Source organism: Tenrec ecaudatus, chromosome 4 (genome assembly GCF_050624435.1).
Source record: "Tenrec ecaudatus isolate mTenEca1 chromosome 4, mTenEca1.hap1, whole genome shotgun sequence".
Lineage (NCBI taxonomy): Eukaryota > Metazoa > Chordata > Mammalia > Afrosoricida > Tenrecidae > Tenrec > Tenrec ecaudatus.
The window spans coordinates 17304173-17319231 of record NC_134533.1 but is presented as its reverse complement, the minus strand read 5'-3'; positions in this window follow the sequence as shown (position 1 = coordinate 17319231).

The window sequence follows — 15059 nt, the reverse complement described above, 5'->3', positions numbered from 1 at the left end:
TACATGGAAATGGATTCGCGCCTGGTTTATGGTTTGCATTAAGTCTGAAGAAATCCCAGTCCTGAACAGGAAGTTCAGATCACACTTCAGAGTTTGGGAGAAATTTGACCAACAACGGTCTGAGAACTGCAGAAAGAAGATTGTGACTTTGTTTGTTTGTTTGTTTTAAAGTGGGGAGCGGGAAAGAAGAGAAAAAGATGGATGAGGTGAGACGGGCGGGATTTACTCAGATGAAGAGCAGAAACTGGCCCCAGCAAGAGAAGCAGCAGGATCATCGGAGGGCACTTCAGCTCCTGAGTCTTGTGGCAAAGACAAATGCCATCTTCCTTCCTTGGAGATTGGCCTTCTGGGCAGGCACACTCCCTGGTACACAGTGAAAAGGCAAAAGTATGCTTAATTAATTGATTGATTCGAGGACAAACTAAAGAGTTTGCTCCTCCTCCCATGAACAGACACTTAGCTGGACCTCCAGGGAAAGGCCGTGGGCGATGGGAAGCTCTTATCCCTGGAAGTGCCACCTCTACTCCCAAGAAAGAACACAGCCCAGACCATGCCCTGAGGGACGCACAGGCTCCGGCGGAGAGCTCAGTTCATCCGGTCAATGTGATCCTCTGGTGTTGTCCATCAATGCCCACCTTCCTCCCAGGTGCTGACTTGCTCCTCCCTGAGTATCCCGGATGTACTCACCCCTCTCCGAGTCTGAGACCTCCCCTCAAGGCCTCTGCCAGCTGTGCACCAGAGACACCCCCTTTTTAAAAATCATTTTATTGGGGGCTCGTACAACTCTTATCACAATCCAAACATACATCCACTGTGTCAACCACGTTTGTACATTTGTTACCATCATCATTCTCAAAACATTTGCTCTCCACTTAAGCCCCTGGCATCAGCTCCTCGTTTTCTCCTCCCTCCCCACGCCCCCTTCCTCATGAACCCTTGATAATTTATAAATTATTATTATTTTTGTCATATCTTACACTGTCCGATGTCTCCCTTTACCCACTTTTTAGTTGTCCATCCCCCAAGGAGGAGGTTATATGTAATAGGTTCCCCCTTTCCACCCCACCCTCCCTCTATGAGACACCCCTTATACTGGATGTTTGGGGAAGGGGGAAGAGGTCCCTATGATTTCTCCAGGCTGTGGTCATGCAGTGGAGCTGATAACAAGAAACGTGTTCACTTTCTTCAACCCTGGTGCGGCTCCTTCTGGGGCTTGCTGCCCTCTGGGACCCGTATGTCCAGGTTTGCTCCCCAAAGCCTTGGTGTTTTCCTATTGTCATACAAAATTGATCCTTTTCCCCATAAAGTGTCCCACCTGAACAATACCCCTTAACTCCAGGAGCAGCTTCCCACTGGTCCACACCCCATGACATGAAGTGGAGAATCACAGGAGCTAAGGGGGACCCCAAGTTATATCCTATTGAGACTCACATGCTATTTTGTCCAATCTTCAAGACGTTTCTTCCGGGCTGGCAGGGTGGCAGTAGATGGAATAAATACAGTCATTTAAACACTATGTGATTCACTTCCCCAGATGCTAACCCCATCATCCCACAGCTCCCTGCCACCACTAAGGCAAGAACAAAGGTGCAGGGAATGTTGCCCTTTACTTCGGGTACAAAATTTAAGGATGCACTAAAAATTTCATATTTAAGACAAATAATGATTAATATATTTTGTAAAACCTAAATCAAAGCCAAAATCGCCATGTTGAATAAATATCTAAGTATAACCTGTCCAGTTTAGGGTCATGGTTTCATGGAATGGCTGAGTAATTGGCCTTATATTTGTACTGCTTCTGTTTTACCTCCAAGGAGTCCTGGTGGGACCGTGAGGCAAGCACTCAAATACTAGCCAAAAGACTGACAATTCAAACCCACTACCCAATGCACCATCAGGCTGTGGCATCGGAATGGGAGGCAGGCTTCTTAACAAATTGCGTTATGCAGATGACCCAGCCTGGTTTGTACTCCCTCAATGCAAGAATACTTTCTTGTATCAAATTGGCATGCTGTGATGCTCACCTTCCCGACACAACCACTGAAGACAAAGCGGGTTAATAAACAAATATGGTGAAGAAAGCTGATGGTGCCCGGCTATCAAAAGATATAGCGTCTGGGGTCTTAAAGGCTTGAAGGTGAACAAGCGTCCATCTAGCTCAGAAGCAACAAAGCCCACATGTAAGAAGCACACCAGCCTGTGCAATTACGAGGTGTCGAAGGAATCAGGTATCAGGCATGACCAGAACAAAAAATCTTATCATAGTGAATGAGGAGGAGTGCGGAGTGGAGACCCATTTGTAGGTCACTGGACATCCCCTTACAGAAGGGTCTTGGGGAGGAGATGAGCCAGTCAGAGTGTGATGTAGCAACGATGAAACATACAGCTTTCCTCTAGTTCCTAAATGCTTCCTCCACCCGTGCCCCCCGCCGCCACCACTATCATGATCCCAATTCTACCTTGTAAGTCTGGCTAGTCCAGAGAATATATACTGGTACAGATAGGAAGTGGAAACACGGGGAATCCAGGGCAGATGATCCCTTCAGGACCAGTGGTGTGAGTGGCGATACTGGGAGGGCAGAGGGAGGGTGGGTTGGAAAGGGGGAACCAATTACAAGGGTCTACATGTGACCTCCTCCTAGGGGACGGACAACAGAAAAGTGGGTGAAGAGAGAAGTCGGACAGGGCAAGATATGACAAAATAATAATTTATAAATTATCAAGGGCTCATGAGGGAGGGGAGAGTGGGGAGGGAGGGGAAAAATGAGGAGCTGATGCCAGGGGCTTATGTGGAGAGCGGATGTTTTGAGAATGATGAGGGCAATGACTGTACAAATGTGCGTTACACAATTGATGTATGTATGGATTGTGATAAGAGTTGTATAGCCCCTAATAAAATTATTTTTTAAAAAGAAACCTAACAGAGACAGACCACATTGCAAGTGACAGGGCCCTCAGTGACTCCACCCACACCGTGGTTATGAGCACCCTTTCCCTCACACAATCTCATCTCCCAAGAGGCTATCTCCCTCCACGAAGTTGGCCTCAGCCTAGACCTGTGGCGAGACAGGTCAGGTGGCTGTACCTTCAGACAGTCTTTCTTTTGTACAGTCTTCACTGCACATGGAAGACTCCAGTTCACAGAAGGAAAACAGGGCAGCCTTGTTTCCCACCATAAAATAAAATAACATTGTGAGAACAGCACAGGACCAAGCACGGCTGTGTTCTGTTGTGTGGAGGGTCACGATGAGGCAGAACCCACTGGAGAGCATCTAACAACAACCCAATTCGTGGAGATCTGCTTCCAAGAAGATTTGTAGCCTTGGAAACCCTGAGGGGCATTTCTCCTCCATTCGTATCAGGTTGCTATGAGCCAGAATTGATTGAAAGACAATGGGAATTTGTGAATTGGCTCTCCCTCCGTGTTTATAGAGTAATGCTTAGAATCCTAAAAGCTTCCAAGCTGCCATCCACGGTATGACAACTGGTCTTTGCCTACCTGGCGCAGCAGAGGAAGCGAGAGAATCAGGAAGAAGAGAATGGATGGTACAACGAATTGCTCCTTTACGTTAAGACCAGAAAAATGAGATGGGGCCCCGATATCATGACTGAAGATGTTGAGAGATTCGACAGAAGCATCAGTGATCCAAATGGGGAAATATGCAGAACAGGGTTCCAAATTCTATAGCATCCCTACTTCCTGGAACCATGGAGATTGGATGAATCCCGGAAATTGTTGACCTGAGATTATCTTTGCACCTTCGACCAAAAACACCTCTTGAACTCTTCTTCAAATGGAACCGCGTGGTAGCTTACTTGATAGGGAAAGTTTGCCTCTTTTGAAGAACCAGCTACAAGAGATCCAATTGACAACCAATCAAAACCTCAGCCAGGAAGGAAGATAGCTGAGCCTACGACCATGAGTGAGTTTGCATCAATAGCAATGAACAATTTGAACATGGGGAGTGAGAACGATTCCATGACTTTAAGAACATTATGCTGCAGAATGACATGTGCAGAAATTGTGCACTAGTGTATGTTTTGCTATGTACATTTTCAACAGCAATTTAAATGGAAAAAACAAATGTAACCTCCCAAGCTCCAGCCAAAGTCACTACAGCCCGGAGAGACCAGCAAGCACTCTCTTCTCCAGATCACTGCCCCTGTCCCTGACTTCTGCAGATCACCCTGCCAAGAGCCAGTGGGCAGTGAAGGTGGTGGCTCAACTCTGTAGCATCCTGACTGGGCAGTGTGGATTTGTTCTCCATCTTCCAGTCTATCCCTGCTGAGCTCAGGGCACCAGGGATGGGAAACCTAGAGGGTGAAAAGATCTGGGATCCTTTCTCTCCTCTCCGCTCGCTAGGGGTGTTCAAATGGTTAGCTTCCAACATCACAGCAACATAAAAACCGTCACAGTAAGATATACTGAAAGACACCAGACTCTACCACTAGGTTATGTTATATGACATGAGGATTTTTAAGAATTGGGACCTTGTCTTGGGTGAGTCTGCCATAATTAGGTCAGCCCTTAATTGGGTCTGGGATCCTCCTGAAGTCAGAGATTTAAAGTGTGAGGAAGATTCCACATGATGGAGACGTTCCATCATGAGCTCTGAGCATGGAGGGAGCACGTGACATGGAAAGTGGGCAGCATGGCCTCTAGGAGCCACGTGGCCCCCAGCTGACAACCAGTCAGGAAACCAGGACCTCAGTCCTACAACAGCAAGGAACCGATTCCCCAGCAATCATATGACCTTGGAAGAAGGCCCTGAACTCCAAATGAAAACACACCACAGAAAACGATTTTACGTTAGCTTTGAAAGATCCTGAGCAGAAAACTTAGCCATGTTATCCCCGGATTTCAGATATGAAGGACTATAAACTAACTGGTGTGTTACTTCAAGTTGCTATGATGTTGCTTTAAGTTATTGTGATCCTTTAAGTTGTGTGTTGCTTTAAGTTGTTGTGATCCTGGGTTGTGCATAGAAAAAAACCAATGCAGCCCTCCAGGCCAACATCTTTACCCGCCTCACCGGGTGAAATTCCTACTTGGTGCAATTGATGGAGGGGATTGATGACACAGAGGGGTGTCTAAGAATGGACTCCAGGATCTGCTACCAAAGAACCCTGGGGCAGCAAGACAGGAAAGATGGTCAAAGAGAAAAGAGGGATTCCATCTGGGACACAGGGCCCACCCATCTTCCACTCAGACCAGAAGAGACGAGGCAGCTCCTTCTAGTTCCAGGTTTTGCTCAGAAGTACTCTCCCTGCATTTGGGGAGGTGATGAGCTGCTGGGGCCATGTGCTCAGTACTGAACAACTAACTGCCTTCTAACTAGGTTTGGCCAATATCCCCAGGGGGCAGATAAGAAGTGGTGAAAGAGCTAGCACTATTCCTAGGGCACATGGCCCAGAGATAGAGACCTAGGTCGTTACTTTGTGAAATCAGCCTCCACAACATCTCCTCCGCACTTCCCTATTCAGATGCCCCCGAGCAATTGACGTAGCCTAAGAGCTGAAAGGGCCCTGAGAGGCGAGCTAGCTCAGTTTCCACATGTAGAAAGTGACCCGCCTACGTTCACACAGGCCTAGTCCTGTTACCCAGCTCAATGCTTTTCCTGCTTCCGCAGTGAGATACCATTCTACTCCCTGCCAGGTGCTGCCTCTCCCAGAGACTACGAACACTCTGCAAGTTTCATTCATTGCCATTAGCTGCCAATGAGTCAGTTCTGACTCACAGCAACCCCATGTACCACAGAACAAAACATTGCCTGGCCCTGCGCCCTCCTCACAGCCACTGTTATGTGCGTGCCCATTTTTGTAGCCACTGCGTTATCCCGTACCCTGGAGGCCGTCTGCTTTTCTGACGCCTCTCTCTAAAAGCAAGCCTGGGGTCCTTTTCTAAGAACTGGTCTCTCCTAATAACATGCCCAACACCCATGAGACAAAGTCCTGCCATCCTTGCTTCTAAACAGCATCCTGGCTGTATCTCTTCCAAGACAGATTTGTTTGTTCTTCTGGTAGGCCGTGATACTTTCAATATTCCTTGACAACACCATGATTCAAATGTATTCATCGTTCTTCCTTATTCGGTGTCTAGCATAGGAAACCATTGGAAATACTACCCCTTGGGTCAGATTTATCCTAGCCTTCAAAAGCACATCCTTGCTCGTCAACACTTTAACACGATCTTGGGCAGCATGTTCGCCCAATGAAATATGCCCTTTGCCTTCCTGGCTTCTGCTTCCATGAGCATTAATTGTAGATCCAATCAAGGTGAAATCCTTGACAACGTCAATCTTGCCTGTCATGAGGCTCCCTCTGGGTCCAGTTGGGAGGATTTGAGTTTTCTTCACGTTGCGTTCGCATCCATACTGAAGGCTGTAGTCTTTGATCTTCATCAGCAAATGCTTCACATCCTCCTCACTTTTGGGAACCCAGGCTGTCTCATCTAAATATCATACATTGTGAATAAGTCATCCTCCAGTCTTGATACCAAATTCTTTTTCATATAGTCTAGCTTCTCAGATTACTCGTTCGGCATACAGATTTAATAAATATGGTGAAAAGATACAGCGCGGATGCACATCTTTCCTGATTTTAAACTGTGAAGTAGTCCCTTGCTTTGTTCATGAGACTACCTCTCTTTCTCTCTAGGTTCCACATGAACACAATTATGTATTCTAGAATTCTCATTCCTTCAGTTTGTTAAGGTTCACGTGTACAGTCATTTATGTTGTCAAAAAGGGTATTTGCAATGAGGAAGTCATTGGTCTTCAAAAATTCTATCATGCTATCTCCAGCTTCATTTCAATTACCATTGCCATATTTTCTGATTACTATCTCTTCCTCTCCGTTTCCAACATTTTCTTCCCAATCGTCGACAACTGTCAATGCAACTTGATTGCATGTTTGATCAATTTCAGATGGAACATTTAGATGAAATCCTTCATTTCTTTCATCACTAGCTTTTGTGGTTGATGCACAATTTGAATAATACTTCTATCAACTGGACTTCCATTTAGACATATAGATATGACCCTGTCACAGATGGAAAATCTTGGAATGTCCTTTTTTGATGATGACGGTGATTCTATTCCTCTGGAGTTTTCATTCCCAACATAGTAAACCAGATATGATTATCTGACTCAAAGTGGCCAAGATCAGTCCATGTCCATTCACTAATGACTAAGACATCAATCTCTAGACATGCCATTTCATTTTTCACAACTTCTAAGTTTCCCAGATTCATATTTCATGCATTGTATATTCTGCTGCTTGCAACTGTTTTTTCACATTTTGAGGCATATCGCATCATAAAATGAAGGCCTCAGAGCTTTACTATATCCAAATCTTTATGGTCAACTTGACGTTGAGAAGACGGCTCTTCCTCAGTTGTATCTTAAGTGAAGGCACCTTGAAGTGCTCATCTTTCGGCACTAACCCCTGACATTGTTTCATTGCTATTCAAAATGTTTTCGGTGGCTAATCCCTCTGAGGTGGACAGCCTATTCCTTCTTAGTCGTCTGGAAACCCTTCTGGAAACCCTGCCCACTCCTGTTCACCATGCATAATCCTGCTGGTGTTTGGAATACTGGTGACATAGCATCACAGCAACATACAAGCCACCCCAATGCCACAAGATGACAAACAAGTGGTGTTCAACAGAGTTAGGATGACTCTTTCAGTTGATGCCACCTCGTGCCCTATCTTCCACCTCGGCTAGGTGGGAACTTCAAAAAGTTTCATGGATAAATGAAATAAGAAGATAATGAAATTTTCTACGAGCTTTTTGAAGCACCATTTTATGTCTCCAGTCCATCTACTTCCTTTCATCGTTCCTGCCACCTCTCCACCCTAAGCCACCATGTTTGACAACATGCATTAAACTATGTCTCCCATGATGAGACTCTGATATGATGATCCACCCTCTTGCTGTGACCCTTACTGTACCAATTTGAGCTCCACTGGCCAATCCAGAGTTTCTGCACTAACTCATCTGTCTATTTTTCAGCTCAAAACCACCTCCTCAGAGAAACCATCTCTAAGAACTCTTTCTAACGAAGGCCACTTCTTCCATCTCCAGTAACTTTATTCCACTTTATCCCATTAATTAACTAGAGTACTTAATAAAGTGATACAATCTTGCTTGTGGATTGGATTGTTTGTTCATTGTCTTCCTCCTCCGATAAGAAGGGAACTCCATGAGAGCAAGGACCTTGCCCCTCTTGTTTGCTACCTAGACCTATCCCTTACTCATAGGAGGAGAGTTCAATCATATATTAAATTAATCGATCAACTTGAACAGCACCCCCTGGAGAGAGTAAAGTTGAGTTTAGATAAGAGTATAAATCTATCCATGGCACCTCTGTAGGTATTTTCTGACCCATAAACATTGTTCTGGGTCAGGTTCGGTGCTCTTAGTAATTCAGTCATTCAACATATACGCAAAAGTAGTCTCCCCTCTCAAGGTGTGTTTAATGCATCTGGTAATGCACAGACGGACCCATTAGTCAAGAAAGCAAGGTACTGTGTTGAGTGGACACTTAGAGGTGCCCTCGAGGAGATGGAGAGGTATCTCACTGAGGAAGCAGGAAGAGTATTGAGCTTGGGTTCAGGACATGTAGGTCCAATCCAATGCCTGTGTGAACTAGGGTGAGCCACTTTCCTCGGGTGATACATAGAGGCTGGGCTAGGTCATCTACCCACCTACCTTATGAAAAGCACAGGCAGTACCACCAGAGACCCAGAAAGGTGAGGGCAGGCAGAGAAAACTTCATTCAGTAGACAGCATTGGACTGGACTCTGAAGGACTGACATGACTGGAATTTGAGCGAAAATGTGAGTGCTTTGGTTTTTCCTAAAGGTTAAGCCAAAGAATATAGTGGCTTGTTTGCTTTGCCTCAAAACCCAGCTCCCCCTCTGAGTAGTGTAGAATTGTTGGCCAATTCCTCAACTTCTTCTTAATCTTCACACCATAGTAATCTGATTTCTGCTCGCTCCATTGCTCCACCAAAACTTGCCAAGGTCCCCACTGACCAATCAATATTGCCAAAGCCAACAGAAACTGTTTAGTTCTTATCCGATTTGCCATTTGTAATATGTGATATTGCATTTCCTTCTTCTTGAAAGCTGTCTCCTTGCTTACCACCCTTTCTAGCTCTCCCTGCTCAGCTTCTGCTGATGTGCCCCTCTTCCTCTTCCGGGGACCCAACAGCAGGTGACAACCTGATTTGTTGGTGCCCTTCTCTCTTACCATGACCTGTCCATTCTCCATGACTTTTCTCATCCACCTCAAGTACCAGATAGGTACTCCGCACTCCGAAATCTTCTCTAGACTTGGACCACTCCTGAGCTGCAAATTCTCATACCTGTCTTCCGAATAAGCTGCTCTACTTGTAAGTCCCATGAGCATTATAAAATCAACACATCTGACTGAACTCAACACACATATACACACACACACACACACTAGCACAAACCCACCCCTCTTCTGGTGGTCACTTTTCAAAACATTATCTTCCATCTAGGCCCTCTGGGACCACCCTTGACAGGTCCTGCTCCATCATTCCCACATCATTGCAGTCTTTCTTTATCTCCTCGTCTGCATTTCCTTGGCCATTTTCCTAGTCCACTGCTGATCACTTTTGCCTTGAATCTTTGCAGTGACTTCAGAATTTCATTCTTGCCTCTCATCTTACCAGGCTCCCCCAAATCTGATTTACTGCCAAAATGAGCTTTCTAAATTCCTAAACCAATCCCACTAAAATTTTTCAATGACTTCCTCCTGTTAAATATGTATCAATAGCCAACTGCTTCCCTCCCTTCCTGCTTTCATTCAAGTATCCAGTATTGATTGAGCCTCCATTCTGTGCCAGGAGGGTACAAAGCCCCAGGGAGATGGCAAACAGGAAAATAACAATAACTGTCCACGTGGAGGCCACCGCCTAATAGACAACATGCATTATACTTTAATTGTCTATTAAACTGTGATTGTGGTAGCTCCATGCTGGAGAGGCACCTGGTGTTAAGAAAACCTGTGTCTAGTAGTAGGTGTGGGGGAGTAAGAGTCGAAGCTAAGAGTGCAAGTCTGTAGGTGTTCATTATGGCCAGGTATGGAGCGATAAGGCAACCACTAAATTTCTCAGGAGTGCACTTGGCTTTTAACAAGATTGGGCATCTTGTGATAGAAATGAACAGCTACAGTTCATTAAGGGTCTACTATAAAGGAGATGTCTCAGTGGGTTAAGAATTGGGCTAGCTCGCTGGTTCAAGCCCACCAGCTGCTCTTGGGGAGAAAGATGAGGCAGTCTGCTCCCTTAAAGATTGCCATCTTGGAAACCCATCGGGGCAGGTCTACTCTATGTATAGTGTCACTGTAAGTTGGAATCGACTCCATGGTAGTGGATTTTGTTATTGTTGTTGGGGGGTGGGGTTACATGCCAGAGAAGTCCCTGGTGGCACTAATGATTAAATTCTAAACTACAGGCTAAAGGGTGGCACTTGGTGCCCACCCATAGGTGCCTCAGCAAACAAAACTGAGGGTCTACTTCCCAAAGGTCACAGTTTTATGGCCCTAGGGAGCACAGCTACTCTGCACATGCAGGGTCAGCGTGAGTCAGAATTAAGTTGGCAGCCACCAATGCCAACTACGTGCCAGCATCAAGGGTCTTTCATGCAGAACCTCACTTCTTGTCACACTCTGAGGTAAGCACAAAAGTCCCATTCTCAGGTGAGGAAGCTAACACACCAAGAGGGAAGAGACCTCATGATCCAAGGATTGTAAATAATAAAATCTAAGATCAGAGGAGGGAATTGTAGAGCTTACATTCTGGGTTTTGCAGAAGGCTGTGGGTGACAGAGAATTCCCAAAACACATGTGTGGAGTCCTCCTGAGGACTAAGCCTTCACTGAATTCCCTCAGACCATTGACCTTGTGAATAGTCTTGCCCTCAGACAGGGTGCATTAGAAAGTGGATTACTTCTAATGCAATTAGGTTAAAAATTAATGTATTATCATTTGTTTTCTCACTTGACTCGTTTTTCAGTTGTTCTAGTTTCTGTTATCTCCTGCTTTCTCTTGGCTTGATGTTCTTGTGTGTTTTATTTTGCTGTCCTTGTGGAGGTTTTTGTGTGATTTTCTTTATATGAAATCAAGCATAAGTGAAACTATGGAGATAGTGACTAGATTAATGGTCCCTAAAAGTAATAGCAGGGGAAGTTAGGTGATAGTGGAGAGCTAAAAATAATGGGGACAGGAATGAAGAAAACATTCTGAAATTGATTGTGGTGATGATTACACAACACTTTGAAATATATTTAAGCCATTGAATCATACAGTATGTGAATTATACGTCAACAAAACTGTTAAAAACTATTTTTAAAGGCAGAGGACATGAGCAGACACATCACCAAAGAAGGCATTCAAATATATTATCAAATATTTATGATCATTAGTCACTGGAGATGCAAATCACTCAATTCACAAGAAAATGTTTTTGTTTGTTGTTTTGTAATGAGAGAGCGAGCTTGTTCCAGGCAGCTGGCTGAAATGGAGGGCCAAGATGTCCCTTGCCCCAAGCCCGGGGCTCTGAGAGCTTTACAGTAAGAGGCCATCACTGGTGACTGGCATTTCCCAGCACGTACGTGGCTTTCCAGCACTGACTGCTGGGGAAGCAGAGGTGAGTCGAAACTCAGCAGAAAGATGGATATTCCTTATCGGCTTCGGTTGAAGATCCCCGGTGTTAGAAAACCATCATCTTCTCTTTAAAGTTTTCTCGGTCCAGCAAGGGGAGAGCATCTATGCTGTTTTCTTTGGGCAGCAAGAGCAAGCCTGGGCAATTGCCGGCAGGGGTCTTTCCTGTCTGAACAAAGAGAGTGACATACTAGACTCCACCAGGAGAGACAGGGGACTACCTCATTTTACCCTCTTCCAGGGTAACATCGGCATGACTGCGACCTCAAGGAGCCATGCGTCAATCCCCCCACCCTCTGCCTCCGCTGCACGCCAGGCATCGGTGTGGATCTCTTACCATGTGCTTAAATGCCTGGTGTTTGAAGGAGCCCTGGAGAATGCTGTAAGGTAAGCTTTGGACTGCTGTGAGGTCAGCGGTTCAAACCCACTTTCCTTTCCTGAGGGGAAAGATGAGGCTGTCTGCTCCCATAAACGTATAATCTCTGATGTATAATCCTACATAGGGTTCCTATGAGTCAGAATCAACTCAGTGGCACTAGGTCTGGGTCGGGTTTTTCACCGGGTGCTTTGAGGTGATCCCAACTCATGGAGATTCTGGAGGCCGGGGCGGGGTGGGGGTAGGGGGGAGGCTTTCGTCTTTAAAGGAGTGGTCTTTTTCTCCCATGGAGACTCTGGATGAGTTCAAAGTGCCTCCCTTTCCGCTAGCAGCCAAGCACTAGCTTTTGTGCCACCCAGTCTCCTTTCTAGGTGATTGACACTTAGTAAATCACATCTTCGCCATACCATGCTGTAGTGTTATCCCCACTTGACAGATGGAGAAACCGAGGCAGCATGACTCTCAGTCTCAGAGCTCATGTGGGAAGGAGCTGGGAGTTGGGAAGTTCAAGTTGTCTCTCCTTTTGCTATTCCCAAAATGTTCTCCTTAACTTCCCGATAAGCCCCTGAAGGGGTTTTTTTCCCCATGATTTTTAAAAATTATTGTGAACTGGTGAAGGTTTACAGAGATGTTTTCCACTCAACAATTCATACACATTTTTTGCATACCATTGATTGCAATCCATACTTCTGCCCCAGGTTTGTCATCTGTATTGCTCTTTCTGTCCTGACCTTTCTGAACTTCAACTTTGGGTAACTGCTGACCTTTTGATCCCCAGTGGCTGGTTATTCTACAAAGGGCATTCCTCACTCGTGCTGCTGTTCCTTTGTAGACCTGCATGGGTAATTATTGACAATTGGGAGGGGAAAGTTGGAAATAAAGAGAAAGGAACAATAGAAAAATATGGTCTTCGGTGATAAAAATGAAGCTGGAGATAGCATGATAGAATTTTGCAAGACCCACTACTTATTCATCACAAAATGTCTTTTTTTCAACAGGATAAACGATGACTAGTCTTTTTTGATACAATGATGACTCTGTGTATGACTTCCATGTTCCTTTTTTTAGCAATTTTATTAACACTTCATCTACATGTCATACAACCCAATAATTCAATCATATCAAGTAGATGTGATATGCTACAATAATCACCACATGCTAGACCATGTTCTTCTTCCTTGTACTCATTATTATCCCTGTAATTATTTTTTCTAATTGTGGCAAAAATATCCACAACATTCTCCAATTCTGAATCTTCTGCATGTATACTTCGGTGCCATTTAGGACACTGCTTGTGTTATACAACTATTATTGATATCACTTTCCAAACGATTCCACCACCGTGGACATAAACTCAATGCCCCTAAGCAGCAACTCTTTCTCCTTCACCCGTGGGCACCATCGGTCAAGTTTGGTTTCTTTTTCTTTTGTTAGTAGTTTTCTTGACATGGTATTCACATATCATACACGTCCATGGTTAAATTGCTTTTTAATGAATTGCGTCTGCCTCATCACAATCCTTTCCTGTGCTCCCTCCTCTCTCCCATCCATTTTCTTTAAACGCTTCCTGTATCATTCAGTATTTGCCTATAGATTCTTTTAATATTGCAATTTCAGACTTGAATTTTTCTTCCGTTCTTTCAGCTTGATATATTGAGTGCCCTTCCTTTTTGGTTTTCTAACATGAAGTCTTTGCACATTTTATTGTCATACTTTACTTTGCCTTCTCGAGTTTTTGAAATTTCCTGTTCAGCTCATTTATTTCTTCATTTCCTCCATTGGCTTTGTTACTCTAAAATCAAAAGCAAGTTTCAGCGTCTCCTCGGGCATCTACTTTGATCTTTTCGTTCTTTCATGTCTTTAGTGACCTTTGCTTTCCTTGTGTCTTACGTTCTTGATGTCCTCCCGCAGGGCATCAGGTCTTCCCTCATTAGTGTTCGATGAGTCAAGTCTATTCTTCAGATGTTATGGAGGTTAAGGTGCGGTAGACTCAAGGTCATATTTTGGCACTCATGAACTTGCTTTAATTTCCTTCAGTTTCAACTTGAACTTACATATGAGCAATTGGTGGTCTATTCCCCAGTCAGTTCCTAGCCTCCTTTTGACAGATGATATTGCGCTTCCCTATCATCTCTTTCCACAGATGTAGTCCATCTGATTTCTGTGTATTTCCTCTGTTCAGGTATAAGGAGAGTGAAAAAGATGAGATGGATTGGCACAGGGGTTGCAACGGTGGGCTCAGACATAGGAACAATGGTGAGGATGGCGCAGGACCAGGCTGTGTTTTGTTCTCCTGTACATAGCATCACTGTGAGTTGGAACCAATTCTATGTCACCTAACAACAACTAACGATATTGCTTAGCTGAAAATTGAGCCACAGGGGTGAAGTATGAAGGATGATTCGGGTTTCTACCAGTCTCTCTGACTAGTAAAATTATTTTTATTATTATTATTTAATAATTTTTAGTCTTGTTCCACATTTTTTGGCAATTGCTTTTTTTTCTATCCAGGACATTCGGATGTGACCTCTTTCTAAGCAGTCAGTGTAGCTGGGTACCATCTAGTTCTTCTGGTCTCAGAAACCATGGAAGTCGATGTTTGTAAGGTCCACTGTCTTAATTATTTTCATGTGTCTTCAATCTTCTTCACACTTCTTTCCCCGAGGGCTCTTCTCTCCATTTCAGCTAAGACAACTGAGCTGCAACATGACTGAGGCTTGCAGATTCCTTCCAGGCTGCACAGCTGCTCATTGCCTCCAGAGCCCAAAGCCTTTCCCATGCACCACACTCTAGCCAGGGCTCAGAGATCACACTGGACACAGAATAGAATGCTCAGCAGATGTTTGGGTTGTAAATTGTTCCTAAATAAAAACCCTTCAAGGATCCCTGGTAGGGATAGTGGTTATACTCTGAGCTACTAACTGCAAGGTCTGCAGTTCAAAACCACCAGCTGCTCCTCAGGAGAAAGACTGGGTACAATGACATAGA